The sequence below is a fragment of the Ambystoma mexicanum genome, chromosome 1q (assembly GCF_040938575.1).
Source record: "Ambystoma mexicanum isolate Mex_15411 chromosome 1q, UKY_AmexF1_1, whole genome shotgun sequence".
Lineage (NCBI taxonomy): Eukaryota > Metazoa > Chordata > Amphibia > Caudata > Ambystomatidae > Ambystoma > Ambystoma mexicanum.
In genome coordinates, this window is record NC_090922.1 from 1427437256 (window position 1) to 1427458209 (window position 20954).

Genomic DNA, 20954 nt, shown 5'->3' on the forward strand with positions numbered 1-20954 from the left:
TAAACCCGCTTGACCAAATATATTTTATTTTTGCTCCAGCTGGGTTTATTCGCCATTTCTTTCTTGTGTTTTTCTCTGCGCGCCAAACCGGGGATGATTCCTTTGTTCGCTGTCTTTTCTCGGGCTTCTGCACAGAAGCCCTCCTTAAGGCGCCTGAAAGTCTAGGTAGGCAGGATGTGAGGGAGGGGTCTTCGGACCCCTGCCATGGGTTCCCTTGGTAACCCAAGTCGCACTCCTGTTTGATTGGCTGAGGGGACTGTCCTTGTCAGGACAGCCACCCTGCTGTGTGATTGACAGCCAGGCTGTATGAAAGGGGGAAAACTGCATAAAAAGCAGGTCTCTGGGACTGGATAGGCAAGGTCGCCACTGGAACGAAAGAACCAACGAGGAGCTGACAGAAGAGGACCTCTATGACGACTGAATCGCCCAGTGAAGCCCTGCCGCAGGTCCGAATCTTCAGAATACGACGACAGAGAAGATGTTCCAGGAAACTTCTTCCCTTGAGCTGGTGGGACCAACCAGTTCGCCCAAACTACAAGCCAGGACATCTCCTCTGGTTGAATTCACTGTACAGAGCTACAGTGGTCCGGATAGCCAGGAAGGTCTGACCCTGCTTGGGTTTTAAGGAGCGCACCTTTTATTCGTTTTACTCTGCTGCTGGTTTCTTCCCTGGGTAGCGCAGGACCCTCCAGTCTTCCTACTTCTTGTCAGTCCGACAGTCGCTTCAGGAACCGTGAGCCTGCAGGAACTACCAGGAACGTCTGCCGCAGCTACAGCTTCCTCTCCGTTTTAAGGTACTGTGCAAATCCGGTTGCTCGTTTCGTTCAACCGCAGTGAAAGTGTTTGAAATCTTTCTCCAATCCGAGGGCTTGTCCTTCTCTTCTCTTTGAACTAACCTTTGTATCAACCAACCTCGTCCGGAAACCGTGCCATGAACTTTACCACGAACTACCCTGAACTGTGTGATCTTGAGCAAAAGACTTGACCCATTGACTTTGGCCCCAAGCCTTTTCTGCCTGATTCTATCGCTGTAGTTCCTCTTGTTCAATTGCCCTGAGTCCTTACCTGTTGGTTTGATTTAATTTCTAATAATTTTGTCTTTCCCTCCCTTTTAAATTGCTAGAGTGCCATTTTGCTCCCACTTCATTTTGTGAGCTTAACTTTTCTGGAATTTAAGGGAAGTGGTGTGGTGTATTAAGAGTGTGATTTTTTAGACTGCTTATAATAGTGTAATGTTATATAACTGAAGAGTGAAATAAATGTATATTCTTGTTCTTGAAAACCTTGAGTCAGTGTTTGCCCGAATCATAGTAATTGCTGTCCTTTGTGTAACTACCTGATGCTGCTCACTTACTCTTGAGATAAGTCCGGCTGCTCAGCCATCGCTACCACTTTAACTGTGTAGTACAGGCTTGTACCAAAGGTGAATTTGTACTGTCACTTGTAGTCTTAATTGTGTGTGGTGTTCCCAAAGGGTACTGCATATAATTCTGCCCAACATTACACAACCAACATTACTTTTTAGAATAGTGGAGCACAATTCAAAGGTATCCAAGAACTTGGCAATTACTTTTCAGAATGTCCGTATGCACTTCAAAGGTAAGTAATAACTTCATAACGTATTCCATTTCAGGAATATACAGTTTCAGCACCAACAATAGCAAGCAAATACTTTACAACACTTGTAAGAGTTCCACCAAAGAGGCTTTTTCTTTAGCGGTCCTTCCCTAATATAGGGCATGAGTGTTCTCAGCGCCAGAAGGGGACACTGGTAGTCCAATGGCCAGCAGGAGACAGAACAGGATCAGGCAACTGTAGGAAATCAGTGTTCCATAGTACAGTTTCTTGTAACAAGTAAGAATGCTTTCCAGTGTTAGGCTTGGGCGAACGGTATGGGCAACACCCAAATGTGCGAATCACCACCCTAACCACACAAGAGCAACAAAGAATTTAGTCAAATATTACAAGAATAATGGGGCTTATTTGGTTTGAAGTTGCTCCAGCAGGCGACTCCTTCCAATCCCTTATGTAAATTAATTATTGAAAAAGCATTAGTTAGGATATTGTTGTCATCCAAATAGTCGCAGGTCACTGGATTTGGACGGATACTAAGCCCATACCGTCCACACAAATAACAAAAAAGATGAAAAAACTCCAGGACTCAGAGCCAGTGTAGAGTTGGATTGTTTAATGGCACAATCTGTTTGCACAATCTAATGTGCAAGCCCTCTACTCGATTACGCGTTTCGGCTCCCACGAGCCTTTATCAAATCAGGGCCAGTAGCAAAAAGCTCTGTAGTCTCTCGCGTCGGCTGCTTGAATGTTAGACATTCGAGCAGCCGACGCAAGAGACTACAGAGAAGAACAAATTTCGACTTTGGGATTTGTCCCTATAACTGTTTCAGACAATGTTCCTATGGACCTTTTTGCTACTGGCCCTGATTTGATAAAGGCTCGTGGGAGCCGAAACGCGTAATCGAGTAGAGGGCTCGCACATTAGATTGTGCAAACAGATTGTGCCATTAAACAATCCAACTCTACACTGGCGCTGAGTCCTGGAACTTTTTCATCTTTTCTGTTAGTCAAATATTACCCTCAAGCCACAGTACCTCAGCAGTGAAGAAGATGTTGCAGATGGACGCCTTCAGGATGCAGCAGCTACAGGACCCGGTCTCTGGATTCTTGGTCGTGGTGACAAAATAAAAGAGACTGAATAGGAAATTTGAAGCAGCAGTTGAGAGGAAAGGCTACCAACAAATGATTCTTCAGTGCTTCTTGCGGCTCTGGATTTGGCGACTTTTTCCATACACCAGATGAAGAACACTTGTTATCCAAGCGATTTGCCTCGCTATCTCGGTCCAGCACTCTGTTGATGGGACTTCAAGGAGTGCAATGTTTACTCTGGAGGTCAAAAGGGAGTCCATCAAAGTTTCAGAGATATTCGTTCTTCGGAAGACGATGCGCAGCATTCAGGCTCGAGGTCCCTGGATATTGGCGGTTTGAATCCCAGGAAGGTCCCCAGCTTGTCGTGGGATGGCTTGAAATGCAGGACCTCTCAACACTGATGGGTCCCTCCCTCAAACTGTTCCTCCAGGCTACATATTGCTGACCTGAGTTTACTTTCCTGGCGACCCTTCTTTCTTTTCTTACTTGCCCCTTCGTTTATCAACCCTCTCTCCCCCTCCATGTTGCCTTACCCGCATCGCACACCGTGCAGATATCCACCTCACCTGTATCACTGACCTCAAAATACACTGATGGCATCCCTCATTTCGGCCAAAAACACTTTGTCCTCCACAGGGATTCATTGCACTTCCAAAGCGACTCCTGAGAAAACAATCCAGCCATTGATTAAGACAACAGACACTATGTTGTGATCCGACAAGCTTTTAGGGATCAGATCACAGGACAACACTCTCCCCAGCACTTACCTTTCCCATGCATTAATAATCAATATGAGTAAAGGTACCGTGACAAGCACATGAACCCCCTTTTCGCTCGATGGAGTAGTCATGCATACACCATACGCCCCGTGTGACTAAGTAATCTGGGAACCCCCCCCCCTTTCTGCCGGGACCCGCTCACCCTCTTTCCCCAATATATGGCGATCAATCTGCGGGTCATCCCACATATTGAAATCCCCTCCCAGGATTACGGGTCCTATCCATGCCCTTAAATCTTGGGATAGAATATCCTTAAAAAAAAAACATTTAGTCCTGATTGGGACAGTATATAGTGGCAATCGTGAGCATTACCTCACTCACCGCCCCAGAGATCAGACGCGCCCTACCCCAGGACCAATCCAAACACTTGGGTTCCTCGTTCTCAGCCTTTTGTGCTGCAATAACCCCATTGCTCCTTTTTCACCCTCCCCAGAGACCGAGATCGCCTGGCCGATCAACCGTATGGTAGTCGGCGTTCCTCTCCCAAGATCATTCTTGTTTACTGCACCAACAAAATATCAAAACCCTGCCTCTTGAATTTGCTTGCAACCAGTCAAAGCCTGATGGTAGAGTTCAGACCCTTCACATTTAAGGATCCTATCTTTAATTGGTCCACCCGACCCTGTGAATAAGTCACACAGCTGCCATTTTTATAACCTAATCCAACTCCCTTCCCCTCTCTGGACCTTATGTCATGCACCAGTAACCATCATCCAGTGTATAATCTGTATTCCCTCCTACTCCCTCCCCCGGATCCCCAACCCCCTACAAGCTGGGACCTAATCCATGTCAAGAAGCCTATTCGTAAATGGGCCACCTAAGGTAACTAGCTCCCCACACTCCCGTCTCATCAAGCCAATTGAAACAGCGTGCCCTGAACCCAAGCTAGATAGAAACAGAAACAATCACAAACTGCTGAGCCACTCCTGTGCAACCTTCCCTCTTTTTTTTTTTTAACTTTGTTTATTTTAAATCAAGGCAGAATGATAGGTACAGACATTATATGCAGTGGTTATATCGGCAAGTTGACCCCCAGTCCTTTATCCCCCCTGTGTCCTCTCCCTCCACCCTCGCCCTGGTCCATCCGTCCCATAGGGTCTGTGAGCGGGCTCCTCCCTCCCGGGCAGTCCGAATTGAGCCTCAGCGACTATGTGTCTTCCTCCAGGCTCTCCTGGTTTTTTAAGATCCATTGGGCCCTGGTGGGTTTGTAGGTCAGGGCGGGGAAGCGCAGGTCGAATTCCAGCACTGGAGCCCAGATGTTCTGGAAGCGATGTAGAGTTCCCACTTGTGCTGCCGTCACCTTCTCCGCTATCAGAATGTCCCATAGTTTGGTCCACCTTTGGCAATGTGGGGGCCTTCTGGGGTTTTCCAGGTTCGGGCCACCACCGTTTTCCCTGCTAGTAGGCAGTGCGTTAGTAGTTTCGCTCTGGGTCCGGAGCGCGGGTAGGTCCCGGGGATTGGAGCTCCCAGCAAGATCGGTTCTGGTTTCAAGGGAATCAATGTTCCAGTAATTTGTGAGATGGACTCTAGGCAAGCTTTCCAGAATGGTTGGCTCTTCGGGCAGTCCCACCACATGTGGAAGAAAGAGCCTGGGTGGCCGCATCCTCTCCAGCAAGAGTGGTCCACCTGGGGGTTCATATGGTGAAGTCTGAGGGGCGAATAGTACCATCGCAGCATGATCTTATATGCACATTCCCTGTTGGTGATGCAGGTGGACGAGGTATGTGTTCTGGTCCATGTATCAACCCAGGTTTGGTCCTCTATCGGGTGACCCAGGTCCGCTTCCCATTGGGCCATGCATCCGGTTCTTGAGGTCAGGAAGTCGCTTAGAAAGCGTCTGTACAGGGTGGATACACTGCCGCGGGTTGGAGGGTCTCCTAGGGTGAGTTCTAGGGCAGTGGGAGGGCGCGTTGCTGCTTGCAAGGTTTGGGGATGCGAGCACCAATGGCGTAGTTGGATATATGTGAATCTATCCCGTTCCTGGAGTTGGAACTTCTCCTTGCATTGGGCGAATGTGAGAGGTCTCTCCCCCATATACAGCTGGCCTATGGTCTCCGCCCACCTTTGATCCAATTGCGAACATTGCGAGGATTCGTACCCGGTGTGAACATTGGGTTATGAAAGACCGGGGAAAGTGGGCTCAGTCCTCTTGGCACTCCCTTTCGTTTCAGCGCCCAGTCCCAAGTGCCAAGGGTGTGTTTAGTTGATAGCAGGAGCTCTTCCCAAGGGGGGGCGGGATGTGTGGTAGAAATCGCAGGGGTAGGGGTGCCTGTGATTGTTCCAGCTCCACCCATCTGGGCCGGTTTGTCGTATTTTGCCAGGCCTGGACCCGGGCCAGCTGGGCTGCCACTCTGTAGGCCTGTAGGTCTGGGACCCCCAGCCCTCCCAATTTGGGACTCCCCAACATAGTTCTGAGAGGGATTCTCGCTTTCTTACCTCTCCAGATAAAGTTCAGCATTTTCCTCTGGATCCCTCGTAGAGTTGGCGTGGGGATTGCCACCGGTAATGAGGCGCATGTGTATAGGAATCTCGGGAGAAGGTTCATCTTGCATGCAGTGATGCGCCCGAGCAAAGAGATCTCTTGGGTCTCCCATCGCTTCAAGTCGCCTTCCAGTTCCTTGAAGAGTCAGGGAAAGTTGGCTTTGTATGTCTCCCTTGGGTCAGCCGGGATGTAGACCCCAAATAGGGGATGGCGCTCCTTTCCCATGTTATCGGCACATCCTAGTCAACGGTTCTCGTTCTGCTGAGGTGAGGCCTATTCACAAGGCGGATGATTTATCGAAATTTATGGTGAGCCCTGAGACTTCGCCATAGCTGGTGATTTCGCGTATCGCATGTTCAAGGGATGAGTGGGCCTCCGAAATCGTAAGCAAAATGTCATCCGCGTATAGGGCGAGTTTATGGTGTGTGGGGCCACTTTGAATGCCCTTAATTTGGTCATTCCGCCTAATTTTTTGTGCAAAGGGCTCCATGGTGAGTGCAAAGAGCAAGGGCGACAGTGGACAGCCTTGCCGGGTTCCGCATGACAAGAGGATTGGGGCCGAGTTATGGCCATTGATCCTCAGGCTTGTTTTAAGGCAATCATAGTTAGCTAGAACCATCGTTTGGAAAGCCGGTCCGAAGCCGAAGGCCCCTAGGGTGTGTCTCATAAACATCCAATCTACCTTATCAAACGCTTTAGCTTCGTCGAGAGCCACCAAGACTAATTTTTGGGAGTTCCGGGAGGCGAGGTCCACCAGGTTCAGGGTTCTCCGGATATTATCACCTGCTGTCCGGTGCAGGATAAAACCAGCCTGGTCGGGGTGGATGATCTTCGGCAAGATGCGATTCAAACGGGTTGCCAGAATTTTTGAGTATATGTTCGCATCGATATTTAAGAGTGCGATTGGTCTGTAAGAAGTTATGCTTCTTGGGTCTTTTCCAGGTTTGGGAAGGAGGATGGTGGTTGATTCCTGCATCGATGGGGTCACCGCCCGAGTTTCCCTGAAGGAGTTGAATAAGGTAATTAGATGGGGGGTCAGTTGTGCTCTGAATAGCTTAAAGAACCTGGTGGAGAAGCCATCCGGGCCTGGGGCCCGTGTTTCGAGTGATTTGATGGCCTCCTCAATTTCCTCCCCCGTGATAGGCTCCTCCAGTTCGTCTCTTGTTGCGTCGGAGAGCCGGGGCACTTCTGCCTGCTGCAGGTATTCCTTCTGTTGTGATAGGTTTCGTGGGGTTTAAACAAAAATGAAGAGGCTGGATGAACCATCCAGCCAAGACTGGTGCTCACGCTTCTGTTCTGAGAACTGAATGATATAATTATTTTCTAAACAGAGTCAATCAGAGTTCCATTTGTAAATTGTTTCTTCACAATTTAATTAATATTCAAAATTTATTTGATTGTTGCGTTGATCAATGTGCATAGTAAACTCAACACCATCCAAGTTGATTGTCAAAAACATATGGTTAACAGTGCCTATGCATTTCGGAGTCTAGCTCCTTCCTCAGGGCTGAAACCATAACGTAATATGCTTTTTCTAATGAACCACAAAAAAAATTAATTAGTTGAACAAATTAAGTCCATAATGTCATACACGTGGAATGTTCACAATATATCACATAGGGTAGAATCAAAGGTAGTGTACATAGCAGATACATACTGCATCCCGCGTGCACACAGGACGTAGTGAAACAAGAGTGCAAAACATGAAAATAAAAATAGAGAAAATGCAAATGAGTGCAAAGAATTAGTGTGTAAAACTTCTTAAGTAAACTAACAATGGTGCCCAAACAGGATTAAAAAAGTAAGTGTACCTGAAGTTCAACTTGAATATACGTGTGTTTGTTATCCAGATCGAGTGTGTGGAGTAAAAGTGTCTCCCTTGAATGCTGCGCAGAAAAGTAAATAAGAATGGAATATGCGCCTAACTTAATACAAGTATGTCATTACTGAAGTAAATATACTAGAATAACGCTACATATAGCCACGCGTCCTATAATGGTTACCTGATCACTCGAATGTATGTCAGAGCACGAGAAGTACGTGTGTCCAAGGAGGTGAACGGCGTTCACTTCCTTGTTTTATTGGTTGCCATGGTTTCCTCGGCTCTGCGCAGCGTCAATTAGCGTGTTGACGTGGCAGTGCCTCGCGTCCCGTATCTCCAAGGGGTTTGGAGTACGGGAATGAGAAATAACCATTCGGATGAACATTAAATAATTGTAGTATTAGAAACACTCGCTCGTGTGAATCAATGTAAAAGGTAAAAGCGCATAGTTATACAAGCCGGAACCACCGTGGTGATGATTCAGCATGTTGGATCGTATCTCTGCATTCAAGTCAGGGATGTCAATGACTGGTATGGCAATTAAACAAATGTGGAGTATTCATACCTGCTCACTAGATAATGGGAGGTAGTAATTTCTGTGTTACAGGCTTGGAGTACATTGCACATGTGGCTCTTATGAGCTAATGTAAGCTAGCATTGGGATCCATTTGCTGAGTCCCAAACTGAGAATGGAAAAAACTAGTGTTTCAAAAGTTGAACAGTGGTAAACCATCTGAATAAAACATATGGTATAATCGTAGTTAAATAAATACACCATGTATGAATAAATAAAACATAGTTATGCAAAAATAATATACATTAAGAAATAGACTGGGAATAAAATGACAGAACTGAATAACAGAACACAAATAAGTGAAAGTAAATAACATGTCCACAATGTACATGGGTATGTGGATGATCGTGTACTATCTGTCCCCTAAAGGTAACTAGACCAATTAATCTCCTCATTGAGCCCTCTGGGGCAAGTGCCCCAAGTCTATCTATCCAGAAGCACTCTCTCCTGTCCAGTCTATGTTGGAGATTCTCATGGGGTTCATGTCGATGTATGACCGCCAGTATTTGGAACCGTATCTGTGCCAAGTTGTGACCTTTCTCTATCCAATGTTTGGCCACTGATGAAGTCATATTCCGGTTGCGGATACATGACCGGTGTTCATTCCACTGCAATTTCGCCTTTCTCTTCGATTGTCCCACATAGTACAACCCACATGGGTATTTGATGGCGTAAATGATATTAGCTGTTTCACATGTCGCAAAGTCCTTAATGGGCAATTTCTCACCGGTGTGTGGATGGTTTATGATTTGTCCTTTCAATATGTATCCACAGTTGCTGCACTGCAGACATGGAAATGTTCCTTTACGTTTTGTCTCACATCTTTTCTGAGGCGGACGTGTCTTTACCAGATGATCTCTAAAATTTCTACTGCGTTGATATGCAAAAGTAGGTAAATCCTTGAACAAATGTTCAGTTTTCTGGTCGCATGATAAAATTTGCCAATGCTTCTTAATGATAGATTTGATTCGATTACTTTGTGTGGAATATTTTGTCACAAAAACCAAAGGTGGTTCAGATTTAATTCTTCTAGATGGTGTTAATAAATCATCCCTGTTAATGGTCTCGAGTCTGGTTTTTGTATTGGTAATTTCACATTCTTTGTAGCCTCTATTGATAAATTTCTCGCCCATTTTGTGTAGTTCGATGGTGTAATCAGTAGGGTCACTGATAATACGTTTAACACGTAACATCTGGCTGTATGGGAGATTGCGTATGAGGCTTGGCTGATGAAAGCTCAATCTATGGAGCAAATTGTTGCGATCGGTGGGTTTGGTGTATATGTTCGTCTTGTATCCTTCTCCTGTAGTCTCGATTTCAACATCGAAAAAATGGATGCTTTCTTTCGAATACTCGTGTGTAAACTGTATTCTGGCATCGATGGTTTTAAGATCTCTGAAGAATGTTAGCAAGCTTTCTTCACTCTGAGTCCAAATTCCAAAAATATCATCAATATACCTAATCCAGATAGCTAGGTGTAATTTCCATATAGGATGGTTCAAAATGTGGTCTGTCTCAAATTTATACATGAAGTTATTTGCATATGTGGGTGCCATGATGGCACCCATCGATGTTCCGGAAATCTGTTGATAATGTTGTTTCTGGTATTTACAATATGAATTTTTGGAAATGAACTCCAACCGGATGATCAAGAATTCTTTATTTGCTTCTAATTCGCCAGTGTTTAACAGTAGCCAATCAACTGCTTGTATTCTTAAATCATGTGGGATTGATGTGTATACATTCTTAACATCCAAGGTAAAGAAAACATTTGTTGGGACATAGGGTATAGCTTTAAGTTGTTTCAAAAAGAGAGTGGTGTCCTTGATGTAGGTGGGAGTGTTCTGGATGAGTGGCTGGAGGAAAAAGTCGATATACTTCGCAATCTGTTGCAATACGCTGTTGACACCTGCTACAATAGGTCTGCCGGGAGGTTTAAGGGGATCTTTGTGGATCTTAGGCAGAGTGTAGAGGTTAGGTACACGTGGGTTGGTATTCTGTAAAAATATATGTGTATGGTGACTGATCCAAGAATTTTCTTCAGCATCCTCCAAGACCTTCTCGAGATCCTGCATAATCCTTATGGTGGGATCATTCTCCAATTTTTTGTAAGTATCCGTGTCTGCCAATTGTCTAAAACATTCTTCGTTGTAGTCTGTTGTATTTTGTATAACTAGTGCTCCTCCCTTATCCGCCGCTCTGATAGTTATTGATTCGTCACCATACAGGTCTTTTAGTAGTTTAAGTTCATGGGGTTTAAGGTTCTTATGCTTGGTGTTTGAAAATTTGATCTTGTTTAGGTCTTTGAGTACCTGTTTCTCAAAGATCTCCACACCGGGGGTGCTACATGGTGGTACGAATGTACTCTTGGATTTGAATTCTTTGTACGATGAACCATCACTTCTGTCCCCTTGATCTTCCATTTCGTCAAAGAAAATTTTTAGTTTCATCTTTCTCACCAATTTAAGTACTTCCACTTTGGTATCAAATAGAGAACTATCGTATGTGGGTACAAAACTTAAACCTCTTTGTAGAGTATTTATCTCAGATTCTGTTAAGACTCTGCTGGAGAGATTGATCACTAAGTTTTCCTCTGTTAATATCTTGTCTGCGGGCCTTCTCGTCCTTTTTCTTTTCCCCCTCCTTGCTCTCTTTGGCCTCTTCCGAGACTCCTGAAGCACCTGCTCTTGCTTGTGAGGGTCTTGAAGTTTCTGGTTGCTGTGTATCCCTTTCGGGTGGTGTGTCTGTGGTTGCTTCTGATTCAGAACTAGATGTATTGCTGGTGGTATTAGGTTGAGGTTTCCTCACTGGTGGTCCATATTTTTCCATCCAGGTGTACACCTCTTCGTTAAGGTAATCGTAAGTGTCTCTTTTAAATTTTCGGATCTTCTTCGTTTCAAGTTCTGATTTGTAGTCCGCAAGTTTGTTGTTGATATCTGTTAGTATTTCTTCCAAATCCTCCTTTTTCAATTTTAGTGTGGTGGTAAGTTCTTGTTGTATTTCTTTGATCTCGGCGTCAATTGTGTTGAGATTAGCCGTTAATTCTTGGATGGTAAGTAAAATCAAATCCAAAGAACATCTATTCAATATAGCTTCCCATTTTTTAACAAATTCTTTGCTTTCCTTGCATAGGGTGGGCCGCAATTGTATTCTTAGTCCTCTGGGGATCCTTTGATTCTTATAATATCTTCCTAAAGTGATAGCGTGAAGCTTTCGGTTGATTTCTTTTCTAATAAGGTACTCAAGTTGTTTGATCTTTTTTGTGGGGTCTTGTGTTGTTGTGCTCTCTTTGGTAAAACCACTGTCACTAATCAATCCTAGGATGATGTTGGCTTCATGATTTGAGCCAAGTAATCTATTGCGAGGCGTTGCTTCTCGGGCTCTGAGTATAGTGTGATCCCGTTGGCGTCCCGCAGGCCCATGATCGCGTTAATGCGTCTCTGCTTGGCTAGTTTGGCCACCAGGAACTTGTTCGCCTTGTTGCCCCTCGCATAATATGACTGTTTGGCCTTCGCCATTAGTTGGGCGGTTTGTTCCGCGTAGTGGGCTTCCAGTTTTTTCCGTGCCGTACGGATGATCCGTTGTGTTTTGGGGGACCAGCCTTTCTCCTTGTGGAGTGCCTCGGCCTCTCTTAGTTCGTTCTCTAGGGCCGTCCGGGTCTGTCGTCTATCTCTATGGTAGGCCGCACCTTGGGCTATCAGGGAGCCCCTGATTACTGCCTTCATGGCATCCCAGTTGTTCGCCAATGAGGTGTCTGAGGCTGGGTTTTCCTTAAAAAAGTTACTTAATCCTGTTGCGATCTCGTCTCTGGTGGCCATGTCGTTGAGGATCGGGTCGTATAGCATCCATTTACGCGGGATGTTGGGGTTAGGGTTATGAACCCGGAGTTCCAGAAGCACTGGGGCATGGTCGGAGGCAACCTTCCCTCTTAAACCACTGTAGTCACACCAGTCCTCCTTCACTTTTTCGGTGAATTCAAACTCTGAAATGTTCTGCCCTGTGGTACTCTCTTACAGTGTGTAAGACCCTTTACTGGGGGCTGTACTTGACCCCTCATTTTTGGTAGATATTGTGCCCGCACCCTACAACCCCTCTGCGAAGTTGTTGCAGCACCTGCTGGGCTGTGAGCCTCCAGTCATAGTCCACCTCTCTGATCTCAAACAACAGTGCAAAGGGATATGTCCACCGATCGCGAATATTCCTCTGCGATAACCAGGATGTTAGCAGGCGGCAGTCACGTCAGAGCCAAGGTGAAGTTGTCCTTTGTCGCATCACACCCTCAAAAACCTTTGTGTTGTCCCAGTATCAAAGGAGCTTCACTACCACAGACCTTTCCCTTCCCTTTCAACATGTCCACAGGGTGAGCCCACTCAAGCTCCACGTCCTTCCCTCCCAAATCCTGGAACAGAGAGTTCACTAGGGCTTTCACTTTATATTTGAACATTTGCTGCCCCCCCCCAATCTGTTCCATCAGCTCCAAGATCTGATGGATGTTTCGACTTTCTTTGTTCTCATCCATTTTCAATTGGGCCTCTTCTTCCTGTGTTTCCAGGACGGTCAGTCTCAACACATACTTCCATCACAAAAACTCAGGACATCCTGCCCTCTCTCTCTCCTTTTCCTCTCTCTTTAACTCTACCTCTCTAGGCCCCCTTCTGGCCGCCTGTCCTCCTCCTTTCTCCTTTGTCTCTCCGATCACACCTGATGATATTTCTAGACAAGTCTGATCTATGAAAGTGTCGTTCAAGCATGTGCAACCCTGTTCCTCCTCCAGAATCAAGGACCACATCGTCACCATCTCTCCAGTCTTGGCCGAGTTCTGCAATCGCTCTTTTGCCACTAGAACCTTGCACTCCCTTGTGCACCCCCTCCTAAATAAAAACTTCTGCCGATCCTTCCTGTCTGGCAAACTACTGCCTGACCGCTAGCACTCCTTTCCTGGGCAAACTACCGGAAAAGCTGCCAATCTCCCAGCTTACTTGCCACACTGAATCGGTTGGTTGTCTCCATGATGATACGTCTGGTTCCAGAGAAGCCAGAGGCCTGGAAACTGCTCTCCTGAACACCAGTGAAGATCTGCTCACTAATCTTGACTCTAGCCTTCCTTCTACTCTCATCCTCCTTGATCTTTCCTCTGCTTTCGACATGGTCAATCGTGCCATTGTGATCAATCGTCTCCATGAGAACATGGGCATCACAGATCAGGCCCCGGCTTGGTTGACATCCTTCCTCCTGGATGGACCCTGCCAGGTTCAACTTGGGTCCTTTCTCCACACCACCTCTCTCTCCCCACATGTGGTGTTTCCCAGGACTCTAACCTCTCACCCTGGCTTTTCAACATCTACTTGGCCCACCACAACTCTACCTTCTCCTCTAAATTTCAGTTTTATGCTGATATGACACCGCTCTCCTTCAGCATCCTCTCAGCTCTCGCTTATTCCTGTCTATCCACGATTCAGGAGTGGTACGCCTTCAACAATATCTGGCTTAATGCCAGTAAGACTGAGATCCTCCTCATTGGGACCCCTTCCCCTGGTTTCCAACTTTCACTCTGGCCACTCTCCTTGGGCCCTCTTCCTGTGAGGCAAACAACCTTGGCGCCCTCTTCGACTCCACTCTCTACTTCTCTCCTCACATCATGGACCTCGCTAAGAAGTCCCACTACCAGCTGCACCTCCTCAGAGGTATTCTTCCTTTTCTCACTTTCCCTCAGAAGCTCAGTGTCTCCAGAGTCCTGGTTCTCTTTAGGCTGGACTGTTGCAGCAGCCTCTTTTTCAATCTGCCTTTGTCTACTCTCTGCCCTCTGCAACTAACCCAGAACAGGACTGTGAGACTTGCCCTTGGCCTCAAGCACACGGATTGTATCTCTCCAGCCCTGAAATCTCTCCACTGGTTACCAGTGGCTGCAAGGATCAAGTCCAAGACTCACTGCTTTATCCACAAGGCTTTCTGGGGCAGGGGCATGCACTACATCCAACTCCCACTTCCTAAACACCCTCCTTCCCGAACGCCTCGCTCAGCCACCTCCAACTCTCTGAGGGTCAGATGCTTCTTCAGGCAGAGAGTAGGTGATAGATTTCTATCCTCTTCATGTGCCTCTCTCTGGAACGGCCTCCCTGCCCCTCTCAAACTTTAGCCAGAATACCTGATGTTCCGGGAGCAGGTCAAGACCTTCCTTTTCACTTCTGCTTGCTCTCGCCCCTGCTGACCTATTTGCGTGGCTACCCTTAGATTCCCATGGGCACCAGGCTCCTCCATGCCCAGTAGCCCCTGCACTGCCTCCGGACCTACCTCGCACTTGGATCTGTATCTGTGACCGTACAATCTGCCTGATTGCACTTTCCGCTTCCCTCCCCCTTACACTTCTCCTCTCCCCTCTCCTCTCTACACTCCCCCTTGCACTTACATGATCTTAATGACATAAGGCCTAGTAAGATCGTTTGTTTGTCCTCCCTCTGTCTTCCCTACCTTATCTTATCTTGCTTCCAGCAAAATGTCTCTAATGTCGTCCTTCGTGAGGGGATGGGCTCTCAACCTGCACAACCTTCCTGCGGCATGAGTGCCTTATTCCCCTGTACCTCAGACATGCTTACTTTCCTTCTGTATTGTTGCAGGGATCAAATACATTACTCCAATCCCCTTTTCCAGTCTATGGTGAAACTAACATGAAGCCCGCTCAGGCAGGCCAAACCTGCAGCTTCTGGCCTGGCATCAGGGCTCCACAGCTCACTCTGTGCCCACCCCCCTTTATTGCCCAAGTGCCCCATTTGAGGGGTTAGTAATGCGAGGTGGACAACTGCTTGTGGTTTTTTCAATGCTAGACATTTTATTGATAACAAAAAGTGCTAAGAAAACCTAACTAAACCTACTCTACCAAGGAGTTCCCTGCCTAGTCTAGGTTCAAAGGGAAATTCTCCTAGCATACACAAAACTGGCCCTCAGAGCAAATAAGACATTCAAAGTAAATCAAACAAAATAAATAAATAAATGATGACCAAATAACCAGTGACTTTGATAACCTTCACCTGTCCTGGGTAGATCCCTTTCCCAGGATTGTCAAAAATCAATCTCTCCAAGTGTACATAACGAAAAGTCTGGAACCAGTTCTCCAAAAGTTCCAAAAGAAACAAAAGTTCACCCAAACAAAAATCCACTAGTAACAGTTCTTTATCCATCTTTTGAAAAGTTTGCCTTCCAACTCCATCAAGGAAAACAGCACCAATGGTCATCCTGGATGACAGTTCAAAGAGAAAAATACTGCTTCTGCTGCCACAACTGTCTATAGGATTGTCACTTCTGCAGCATCTTTAGTATAATTTTTCAGGATGCTTCTTCTTAGGGTTTTGCCTTTCCTCTTGAAAATCGCCCTTATACTACTGTCACTGTGGAGGCAGGCTCAGAGCTCCTGAACATGGCCTCTTCTCAGTGACACCAAAAACTGCGCATTGACCATAAGTCCTTTACCATTGCGGGCAGTAGAATTGCAGTTGCCAGCAGTGTATAAAAACCGTGCGTGTTATTCTTGACGCAGAGCTTACCCTAATGCTGCATGTTGCCCATATTCGAGCAACCTGCAGCTACATTACCAAACTACTGCAATAGCCTACTGTTGGGTACATGACAAGCAAAATCCAAAGTGCTGCAGACTACCCAAAATGGAGCTGTCAAGGCGATTCATGGTCTATCTCAGAGATATCATGTCTCTCAGGCAAGGAGATGGCTTCACTGGCTCCCTGTTAAACATTGTGTGACACAAACGACTCACCGCGACTCACAAATGCTAGAACCATGAGGTCCTCATGGACCGCCTTAAGGTTACCCGTCCTTGTCACGTCCTCTGGTGCCTAGACCTGGCACAGTTAGTGCAACTCAGGTACAAGCTCACTAAATTTGGCAGAACGATCTTTGATGCCCAAGCACTCTGCCTAGAATAAACTTCCTCTAGCCCTCAGATTAGTAAACTCAAAGAGTTTAACTGTAATGATAAATGGTCCTAATGGGATTTCTGATGCACCTAGGATGAGCTATCTCGTCCTGGGCACTTAAGGGGTTAAGAAACTGACAAATACGCATTTGTTCAATCTTAAACCAGGTTAAGTAACATGTTAACCTGACTTGCCCCGCTCTCCCATGTCCCCTCTCTTTCATTTGTGTTGTCTGTCTTGTCTGTTCTTTATGCGCACTGAGGCCCACGGGCGAGTGGCGCTCTACAAGAATTTAAATAAATAAAATATTCTCCGACAATATTACAGACAACCACAGTTCTGTTAGCTCTGCTTCAACTTGGTACTCTATGATTGTTGGGCAACTTAAAGACAAGACTCTTCGACCTTCACAGGTAGGAAAGACACTCTTCTTTCCTGTGTCATATGAAAAGGGCAGCCTATTTGCCTCTTCTGTCTGTATTACTGCTACCAATATAATCTGTCTTTGCTTCCAGACTGCTGCTCTCTCAGGTTCAACAGTCTCAGCATTCCAGATTGTCGATTGGATTTTCTTACAAGCACCCAGCTTTATGCACACCTTCTTGGTTCAAGTAGCTACCCCAAAGCAGTATTGCTACTGTTCCAGCTTTGGATAACCATGTCACCCTTGTATCAGAGGACGATGGACCTTTAACAACTTTGACAAATTCAAAATATAGGTAGTTAGATTTTAATAGGGCTGGTTTCACTGTAGAAAGTATTCGCCTACTGGCTTGGGTAATGTTTGCTCTTCTCTTTACTTCAGCAACTTCTACAATTACAGAATACTTGTTCTGGATGTTACAAGATTGAAGTTTCATAAGAGAAACAGATGTAGGTATATATGACCACTCCTTGATGGAGATTTATAACTTCAAAGAACTGTAACGACTTGTGTTAGGCAATATTTGGAGCAGTACCCGTTGGGTGCACTACAACAACCTTGATCTCCTGGCAACAGGGAACCAAACCTTTGGTATAAGTCTGAACTACACCTGTTGTTAGTGTGTGAGCAGCCAGGCTTATTTCAAGAGGGGTCAATGTGAGCAGTAGGGGAGTTACACAGAGATTCACAGTGACAAGTAAACACTTACGCTCAAGGTTTCTTCATTAAACAATTATTAATTTAACAGAGGGTTTGAAAAAGCCTTATTCAGAAGGGGCAATATAATAGTAACACACAAATACACTCCAAAATACACATTCTTAGTTTCTCTAAATCAGCAAAAACCCATTTAGGATGGCACCCAGGCACTTCCTACACCGTCGGGTGACTTAAATAGCTAGGACACTGTGGACCTTAATATATCACTGGTACATTTAATGCAATACTGAGATGAGTGATAAAGTAAAGATGTTTCAGAATAAAAAAGAGATCACGCATATTTCGAAGCAGGTAAGTACTTTTGAACCCGCCCACTGCAAAGTAAATTGACCCTTTCCTGAAGGGAAGGGAAGACACAAGCAGAGGAGAGAAGAGTCATTCAGGGAGCCAGGCCAGCCAATGTCAATTGGGAAAAAGTCTAGGTGAGCTGAAGCACTTCTTGCAGGTAAGTAAAAGTCTTGCACAATGTTTTAGAAGTCTTTGTAGAAAAAGTAGAAGCAAGTAGGGTCACAAGCTGGGAGGCTTGTGAGTTGTAGAAGATGGAAGCAACTCTACAGAGGTAACCAAGACAAGTCTCAACTGAGATCAAGTAAGGCTACAAGACAAGAGATAAGTTCTCTTAGACTGTACAGTACCTTTGGCTCGAAAAAATGCTTCTAGCTGGCTTCTGTTCCTGTGTGGCTCTGTAGATGCTGTTGTTTCTGAGCCTCAGTCGTGGGGACAAGAGGGAGGCCTTTTGGGGGCTCCTACAACACAACTGGAGGGTCAGCGGCAGAAAAGGACCAACTTCTATTCAGCAACACTTCACGGTTTCAGCTCCTTGTGTCTCAGTAAATAGCACCACCGCTGTCTCACATATACCACTCGACTTTCCTCGCATCTGGGGTACAGCACTCTCTTGGGTTGGCTCAGGCTTAGTCAGTCTTGCTTAGTGGGAGTCCGGAGAATCTTCCAGCAGCTTCCGTCCGTCTTAAAAGTGATGCACTCTGTTTGGTGTTCCTCTCCCTGGCACTTCGGTTCCAGTAGCAGCAGTGGAAATACAGCCAGCTCCGAGAGAATGTCCAAATGAGTTAACTTTGGAGTTGATTGGTCCCACCAACTCAAGGGGAGAAGTCGTCCTTGTAGGGCTTCTCTAGTCTAAACGAATTGAGAGCTTCAGAACAGCAGAAGGGCTTCACTGGGCAAACCAACGGTCTAAGAGTTGCAGCAGGTGTCTCTTCCAAGTTCTTCTTTGGATTCCTTAGTCCAGTGGTTGACCCGACTTCCAAGCCCAAAAGCCTTTTATGCAGTTTTCTCCCATTCATTCCAGCCTAATTGTCAATCACACAGCAGGGTGGCTGTCCTTGCCGGATAGCCAGCCAGCCAATCACCTTTGGGTGCATTCCTGTAACCAAGGAGATTAAGCACAGGGAGTTTCGGGCACCTCCCTCACTTCCTGCCCCTGCCAGACACTCTGGAGCCAGAGGCAGGCTTCACTCGTGAATCCCGCCAAAGACAAAACGGACAAGTACATCTCAAGAAGGACCTTTACAACAAGAAATAGCAAAAAAAGAAGAGCGGGCTATTTTGACAAAATGGCCACTCATACTGTAGCTGCGAACGCAGCCCACGGTAAAAACACAGAATGGTAGTAAAAAGTAAACCACTGCCACCAGCCATTAATTGTAGAAAGGGTAACATAAAAATGTTACATGAGAAACTAGATAAAGGGGATACTAAGTAACCACCCCAGCACCCTATGGTAAGATAGTGTGTGCTGGGTCTAGAAAGTTAAAAATTGTAAGTAAAGTCAATTTCACTTTAATGCTCTTGGAAACAGTAGTTTATCCAAGAGAAGGTATTTAAACGTCTGGGAAATCTAAGAAGGTGCTGTGTGTCACAATGCAAAGATGATGCCTATGGAGTTTGTTAGATTCCAAAAGCAAAAAAAAACAGTGTTAAATCACAGAAAAATACATGAGAGGGTGGGAAAAAGGTCTCACTCTTTTCCATTTTCTTTGAAAATTAAAAAGTCCTAGAGTCCAGCAAAAAGTGCTGGGGGTCTCTAAGGTAGAGAGGAATTAGCATATTTCTGAGAATTTTCCCTAACAACTTGCTTTCCCTTTCGTTCGTACATAATGATACTTTGACCTCTCTTTGATGTAATCGTTCTTGTAACAATTTGTAAAAATCTGTTTGATTGTGAACAGCGTTCTCCCTCTTAATTGGAGACACGCGACCCCTCTGGCAAATGTATTGAGTTCACCAATGAAAAAAGGCAAGCTTTTCGTTTACGTGAGCATTCTATCTTGCGTTAAATGTGCACTTCATACATTTCCTTTGTTGTTCAGACTTTTAATGGCAACAAAAAACATCCACTCGCTTCCTCATATACGCAAGTTATAAGTGAGCTAATAACAGTTACGGGCAAGGGGTTTTCAGTGAAATGGTGTACAGCGCTTCACTCACCGGCTCCAAAAACACTGCAGTTCCAGACTTTTCTTCCTGCTACTACTACTTCCGGCACTCTTGGGACCCACCCCCATCGGCAGCATGGGCGTCTACGGTCAAGCCTCCATCACGAAGAGTGTCCTTCATTCCTCTGTCTCTTGGTGTGCTTCTGCACACTGGCCTCGGGTTTCAGCATGATCCAAGCTCTGCAATCACAGCTACTAGGCACACCTGGGAAGACTTCAGCACGTCTCTCTCGGTGCAGCCATGGTCAGACAGGAGTTGTGAACACAGGACCAACTTAGAACCTGCAGGCGAAATCTGCTCTTCTCTCGTCTAGGTGTCCCTTAAGTGGTCACACTTCCTCATGAACTGCCAGTCTCGTGCTTTTCTCCTTCTACAACTATTGCCAGCCTTCCAGCTCCTGCATCTGCTTCAACTCTTTCCTGCTACTTCTTCTTGCTGCTACAATTGACTTCAGGCGCAGGCCCTTACTGTTAATTGCCTGACCCTGGCAAACACTGTTAGACCTGCTTACCTGTCCTTTCCTCCTCAGTGATCTTCTTCGTCTCAGTCCAATGTGGGATTCTGGGACATGTAGTTCTTATTAAAGAAATTAGGTTTTTCCACTTCTTTAGGTAGGCCAAAAGCCATGAAAAGGGAGCAATTACGGGGAAAATTAAAAAGGCCCCCCCCCACTCTTCTCGGTATGATTCCCCCCCGCCCATGTGATCCTCTTGCAGTACACCACCCCCAGGGTCGGGATCAGAGAGCGACTGACTTTCCTGGCCACATGAGGAGTGTCCCAGACCACGTGTCTCAGGGGAATCCCATCACATTCTCCACAACCCCTTAATCATCCCATTACTCCTCGCAGCTACGGGCTGTCTCCCCTCACCAGATCTCACAGTTGGGCGCTTTAATGGCCCGCCACAGCTACTCAACCTGGGCTGCGCTGCCCATGTATCTTGATCCAAGCCCGCAGGCCCGTTCCAAGATTCTCTGGCCTCCACCAGTTTCCTGGGCGGGCCCACCACCAGGTCTCCTGCGTCGCCTGCACTCTCCAGTCGTACCTCTCCTGGCCGCGGTCCATGCCCCCTGCTATGATCCTTTCACAATCTTGTGGGGAGTACT

The 20954-nt window shown here is 46.1% G+C and overlaps 1 protein-coding gene across 11 annotated transcripts in view; it reads right to left on the reverse strand.

Annotated features, from left to right (window-relative positions):
• Positions 1–20954, reverse strand: part of LOC138548762 (microtubule-associated serine/threonine-protein kinase 2-like) — a 2396492-nt gene that overhangs the window by 19860 nt on the left and 2355678 nt on the right. The window lies entirely within an intron of this gene.